The following is a 7549-nucleotide window of genomic DNA, read 5'->3' as shown; positions in this document are numbered from 1 at the left end:
ATTTCTTGAAACAGAAATTACATTTTCAAAACTTTAAGATCATTTGGCAAAACAGTATTACAGTTTAGCACAACACTATAGCTCACTTGCAAAACCTAATATATCTCCCAAAACTATTCACTCGTGCTTCAAAACTAAATTCCTTCCCCATGTAAAGAGTCAGTGCCACCAAAAAGGCAAAGATCCTTCTCAATTGCTTTGGCTTATTTCTTGATCAGACCGGACGTTCTCAACACTCTTAGTACTTTTCTCAAAATAATGTGGATGGTTCGGCACAACACCATGGTTCACTTGCAAAAGCTCATATCTCTCCCAAAGCAATTCACTCATGTGTCAAAACTAAATTTCCTTCTCATCTAAACAGTCAGTGCCCCCAAAATACTTTGTCCCTTTGGCATTATGTAAGCACCGCAAATCAGAATGATTAGATGTTTTGTCACTATAGCAGAGGACCATTGAAATATCCCTCATGTCCACCTTTCAGTTGTAGCTCAGTCCTTTATTGACAATGGTAACTGTACTGGTTTTGTATAGCTAACAGAATACAATTTTGTACAAAACTGAAAAAAAGAAAAAGGATTTTAGGATAAGAGTAGCCTCTTAGTTTTACAGCACACATTGCACTCATACTGCCAAGGAGATTGTAACCTTTATCATTCACACACATAAAGTAACTTTCATACATCAGAATACTCAATCATTTGAAAGATGTACTGAGACATTGAGACATGTACGAAGTAGTGATGGGACGATGATACCTCAAGGAGTGTATTGACACACTAAACAAACTGTGTCGTCACTGTATTGATACTGTGTTGGTCACCCAATAGTGACCCCTGCAGTAGTTATAAAATCATTGCAGGTAAATACATTCCTTGTTCGTGTAAATGCTAAAACTGAGTTGGTATGTAAAATATAGCAAATTAGAATAAAAATTCAGAGTTACAATTTCTTTAACTTTTTATGTGCACATTTGTCAACTTAACTGTTAAATCATATGAAAAACAGACAAAAAAGTGATTAGTTCATTAATTTTTATTGAGGAACAAAAGTTTTTGGAGTGTCTTTGCTCCAAGGCAATTTCTCCTCTTATACACCAGCTCCCCAGTCTTGGAAAATACTCTTTCGCATGATGATGGTGAGCAGAGAGTTTTAAGTGAAAGTTGATGAAGATGTGGGTATATTTCCTGGTTCAATTTCCAATATTGCAAAGAATCTTGGTTTCTGGGTGTGTTTGTTTCTGCCAGGTAGCGTTGGACTTCAATACTGGAGTCAGCTGTTGCGTTCCTCGTCTTCTAGGTCTCTGCAACCTCCATATCTAACGTCTTCCAGAGATTGTGCCCTAAAAAAATAGTTAATCAATACTTTGTTAGCACATGATAATAAACAGGTGATACAGGAGCTCCCTGAATCCCTCATTTTCAACAAAGCTGAGTGGCTGACAGTCTTTGATGATCATATTGACCACTGCCTCATCCCCTGCTTGCTTGTTAGGAACTGCAAGCCAAAAGGAACTATTTTGTCAAAAGCTTAATAAAAGGACTGTAATTTTTTACAAACAATATCAAATAGACATAAGATGACATGGTGGGGTAGTGGTTAGCACTTTTGCATCACAGCAAGAGTGTTGGAGGTTCAATACCAGGCCTGGAGCCTGTCTGTTTGCATGCATGTTTTTTCAGCACAATTTTTAGAGAGAATTTCAACATACCTGGGGTACTCTCACGAGTAGCTGCCAATTCTTCATTGCCATGCCGAGCTCTATAATGCCTCAGCATTGATGAAGTGCTCTTATTGATATAAGATAGCTCTGTGGAGCAGAGCCGACACTTCACCTACAATAACATAAAAAGTTAATTTATCTGAAAACAATTACAACCTCTTACCAGAACATTGGATTAAAAAAAATAGACACCCTATCTCATGATTATGAGATCAGGATCTCATAATTACATGATAACATGAATAAAGTAACTGTAAGGCTCTTAACTGACCATTATATGTATCACAGGTCATTCACTTGATAAACTGATAAAGTGAGTGCAATGCGCCACCTTAAAAAATAGTATATAAAGGAGAAAAAGATTTACCTTGTTTGGCATCACAAGATCAAAATTATTCCACACCGGGGAAAACTTCCTAGGATGATCCATGATCAAGCAAAACTCCATCCGACAAACCCACGACATGTTGATACAGTTTGTTTCCTGATAAACACACTTTGGCGCGGCACATCCAAACGATACAGTTCCTGTATCGGTCACGTGATTCTTTCTTAAAGCAATACACGCACCGATATGAGGTTTCCCTCTTGAGCTCTCGGCACAGTGCTGATGCACCAGTGTCGCTCGTCCCATCACTAGTACTAAGACATTTGCAATTTGATGAAACTAATGAGAAATACCATTCTGTTGTGAACAATTGCAGAGTGGTTTGGAAGTTTGTCCATGTTGTTTTGAGAAGGTAATTTCTGTTTCAAGAAATGAGCCAAACCAATGGAGAAAAACTGTAAACCTAAGAGGCTACTCTTACCCTGAAAATCTTTTTTTCAGTTTTGTACAAAATTGTATTCTGTTAGCTATACAAAAACAGAACAGTTACCATTGTCAATAAAGGACTGAGCTACAACTGAAAGGTGGACATGAGGGATATTTCAATGGTCCTCTGCTATAGTGACAAAACATGTAATCATTCTGACTTGCAGTGCCTACACAATGCCAAAGGAACAAAATATTTTGGGGGCACTGACTGTTTAGATGAGAAGGAAATTTAGTTTTGACACATGAGTGAATTGCTTTGGGAGAAATATGAGCTTTTGCAGGTGAAGCATGGTGTTGTGCTGAACCATCCACATTATTTTGAGAAAAAGTACTAAGAGTGTTTAGAACGTCCGGTCTGATCAAGAAATAAGCCAAAGCAATTGAGAAGGATCTTTGCCTTTTTGGTGGCACTGACTCTTTACATGGGAAAGGAATTTAGTTCTGAAGCACGAGTGAACAGTTTTGGGAGATATATTAGGTTTTGCAAGTGAGCTATAGTGTTGTGCTAAACTGTAATACTGTTCTGCCAAATGATCTTAGAGTTTTGAGAATGTAATTTCTGTTTCAAGAAATGAGCCAAACCAATGGAGAAAAACTGTATTACAGCAATTGATAGTCAGGTGAAACTAGAACTTGACTAACGAAGGAGGATGTCCCAGGCCAGCGAGGGGGCAATATAACTATGTGTGCTCAAACTCAAACTCAAACTTTATTTATTTATATAACCTTTCATTTCAGTTAAAAACACAAAGCGCTTACAGTTTTTCTCAGTCGCTTTAGTACAATTCTCAGATCAGAATGAAATTCCCAAAACTATGTGTCCAATCTTCACATCATGAAGTCACTTGTGCACATCATATAAGCAGTTTTTCTCTTCTTTGAACAAGTTGCTATTTCTTTGTTTGTTACATCCATGCAAATGATTATGTACAATTCTCTGCTCTTTGCTACATTATCAATTGTTTATGTCATGTTGAACAAAATGTATTATATAGTTCACTGTGCAATAGTCTTACTCCTCAAACATTTTGCAGTCATTAAACGCAAAATGGTTGACCAAGTTGTCGTAATGTGACAAACATATTTCGCTGCATTGCAAGAGAGGATATTCACTGTGATGTGGATGAGAATTTGTGGCCTAACATACAGGAACGACAAGAGGTGTAGGAAGACCACACCAATTCCTACTGCACTGCCTGTACTGTTGTACAGAATATTGTCCTTTTTTTCCCTTTGTGTTACTGTTTGCAGTGGGTTTTTTCTATGTTGATATGACATGGTCTGTCAACAAATTACAATATGAACAATAAAAGTGTAAATGGGAATCCTGTCCAGTCTCTTGAAATCAAACAAAAAGGTGTAACTTGCATTTTACAATAGTTGTCATCCAAACTTTAGCCATAGTTTACATCAGAACCTCCCTCTAAAGGACACAGTTATTTTGACAACATGACTAAGTAATTTGACTGTCTTGTTCGTAGACAATGACACAAGGACTTGACATTCTGATGGCACTGACACGATCAATGACATAAAGACTTAGTTTTGAGAGATGAACTAAAGATTTTGAACAAGTTACAGGCTTTTGCAAGAAATCCATAGTGTTTAGCTGTTTGTTCAAATTGTTTTGGGAAATGCACACACGTATTTGCAAACTTCAATTCTGATCTGAGAATTGTACTAAAGCCACTGAGAAAAACTGTAACATAAAAGCAGATAAAACAGTCATAAAAACCGAAAATTGTTAAAAACAGCAAACAAAGGACAATCACACAAAGATGGGACCCCTCCCTCCCCCCCCCCCCCCCCCCCCCAACCCACCCACACCCCACTGACCCAGTTCCCCCAGTAGAACCCTGAACAGAAACAAGAACTACAGTTTAAAGAAGGTCTGGCTTGGTTCTGCTGTGAGGAAACGATATCATGGGGACCCACTTATTCAAAGGCCCAGCCGGACCCCTGGGGTCACTACCACAGTGCCCGCCCAACACAGAGCAGCCCAGGGCCCACTCCATGGCTATTAGACCACAGAGCGGGACCCCAGCCCGCCCAACCAGAGCGGGCACCACAGCAACAGCACCCCTACAGCTCAAGTTGGTGGTGCCCCAGAACAATGGATTCCCAAGAGGAAACACTGGATTAAAAACATCAGAATAAAAATTATCATAAAATAACAACAATAAAAATAGAAAATAAGTAAAAAGTAAAATACGGTATAACAATGTAAGTAATTAAAAAAAATACGTAAACTGATTAAAACATAACCTACGTATCATTGGTAAAATAACAATAAAAAGAATAGCATATTAAAAACAGAGATAACAACAGTCCTTACAAATAAATAAATGAATAAATACATATATTAATTAATAGATAGATAATAAAAAAAGACATAAGAAATTATCAAAGTCATGTAAAAGCCAGACTAAAAAGGTGGGTCTTGAGCCTCTTCTTAAAAACCTCTACAGTCTCTGCGGCCCTGAGGCTCTCCGGCAGGCCGTTCCACAGGTGAGGACCGTAATGATGGAACAAAGCCTCACCGTGTGTCTTGGTCCTCACCTTAGGGACAACCAAGAGGCCAGTGCCAGAGGACCTCAGGGGCCGCGAGGGTTCGTATTTTAAAATAACATCATTTAAATAAGAAGGCCGAAGACCATAAAAACATTTATAAACCATTAAAAGAACTTTAAAATCAATCCTGAAACGCACAGGGAGCCAATGCAGCGATTTTAAAATCGGTGTAATGTGTTCCCGCCCTCTGGTCCTCGTCAGAACTTGTGCCGCAGAGTTCTGCAATAGTTGTAGATTTGAGATTGACTTTTTGGGTAAACCAGAGAGCAGGGCATTACAATAATCTAAACGACTAAAAATAAAAGCATGCATCAGCACATCTGTGCTGGCAAGAGAGAGGAACGGGCGGACTCTGGCTGTAATGTCTGTTCTTGTCTTACAGACATAAAATAGAATGCAGGACACTCTGCAGGTTCAAACTATTAAACTTTTATTCCTCCGTTGCTCTCTGACATACTTCCAGTTCCAGTCATTCATCAATTACTTCTTCGTGCTCTTTCCACATCAGTCGCTTCATGCTCAACTTACCAGTGCCCTCTACTGGTAACATTACTCCACTTCTATCATTACATCTCCCCCTTCAAGTAACAGTTCTTTAGAAAACTCTTAGTGGAACAAATAACTTCCTGGTGTAACTGTTATTTTAATATCAACTCAATTGCCTTATAAAAATTCTAGGCTTCATATTCTTACATGATATTAAACATGCTTCCTTATTCTAGGCTTCAACTTATTACCTAAAATTAGCATTCTTCCTTTAACTTATTACCTTAGATTAACATTTTTCCTTTTCTCTTACCCTCCTTTTCTTTCAGAACAGCTCCAGCAAGAATGGCTTAACTAATTGAAACAGATGCTGAAATACCTCAACAAAGAAAGCATACATATTTCAGAGATTACTAATCTTCTCTACTAAAGTCCGAAATCACCAATCTAGTCTGACTGGGGCTTTACTCACTCTGCCTGAGCGAGTGACGGTACCTTTCCCTGGGGAAGTTGTAAGAGTTTGTTGCTTTTCCCCTTCCTGCGTGTCTTCTAGAATGTGCTGGTTGGTGGTCTCACTGACAGGTTTAGGTGGTGATGGGATGAACTGCAGGTTTCTTCTGTTACTTCTGTAGCGCTCTCCTTGTTCTGTTTCCACGACGTAGGACCTTGAAGTGGAGCTAGAACTGTGAACCACAGCAGACGTTGTCCATCCTTTCTGTCCGTCCAGTTTGGTGAGCACTGGGTCTCCCGGCTGCAGTGGACGTAAAAGTCTTACTCCATTTCTGCTATTGTCGTAGTGAGCTTGCTTTTGCTTGGCAGCTGCATCTGCCTGTCGGATCTCCTCCTCTGTGGGCCATCCCGGTTTCAGGTTGTCCTGCAAGGTGGGTAGCGTTATTCGTATTTTATGGCCCATCAGCAGTTCCGCTGGACTATCTGTGGAGGAGGAAGGTGTCGCTCTGTGCGACATTAAGGCAAGAAGTGGGTCATCCTGACTCAAAATGGTTTTAGCTGTCTGAACTGCCCGCTCAGCCTGACCATTACTCTGTGGGTAGTGAGGGCTTGACGTGACATGAACAAAGTCATATTCCTGACTAAACTCTCTCATCTCTGCAGAAACTAGCTGGGGTCCATTATCGCTCATCAGCACCTCCGGGATGCCAAAACGTGCAAATGTGGCTTTCAGCTTAGCTACAACCTGACTGCTGGTAGTTGTGGGCAGGTTCAGTATTTCAAGATATCTGGAGTAATAGTCTGATACCACTAAATAGTGTTTCTTCCTAAACTCCAACAAATCTATGGCAACCTTTTGCCACGGCCTTGATGGGAGCTCACTAGGCATCAATGGCTCTTTCTCTGCAAACATTTGTTTTCCCTACAGCAGTGGTTCCCAAACTGGGGGGAGGTATTGCAGGGGGGGCGCGGTGGAGTTTTATTTTCATACTTTATTGACAAACAACATAATACAATAACAATGGGAATGTCTCAGGGGGAATTGAAATGTGTACATATTGCAGAAAAATATAAGAAATAAAAAAAAAAGTATATAAATATATACATATACAAAATAAGACAAAAAGAATTATTATTTAAAAAATCTTTGGGGTTTAAAATTTTTTAAATCTTTCAAAAATTAAATTAGTTCGAATTGCTTTTTGGTTTAGCAGATGTTTGATAATGGTACATTACTGATTGATTTCACTCAAAAACTGCTGGAATTTAGGTTTGGAGTTTGACCATTTGGCTTTATGGATATGGAATTTTGCCAAAAATAAAAACAATTGTGTAATGAAGATACAATCTTTGTCTACTTTGACATTAAGGTAACCCAGAATAATGTCTTTATCTAAAAATGTAACAGTTTGTTTAGTTATATTTCCAATATAGTTTCCCACTTCAATCCAAACTTATTTGTATGACTGCAGTCCACAAACACATGATAAATAGTTTCCTCC

This window comes from Oryzias latipes, chromosome 17, assembly GCF_002234675.1.
Source record: "Oryzias latipes chromosome 17, ASM223467v1".
NCBI lineage: Eukaryota > Metazoa > Chordata > Actinopteri > Beloniformes > Adrianichthyidae > Oryzias > Oryzias latipes.
This window is presented reverse-complemented; position numbering follows the sequence as displayed.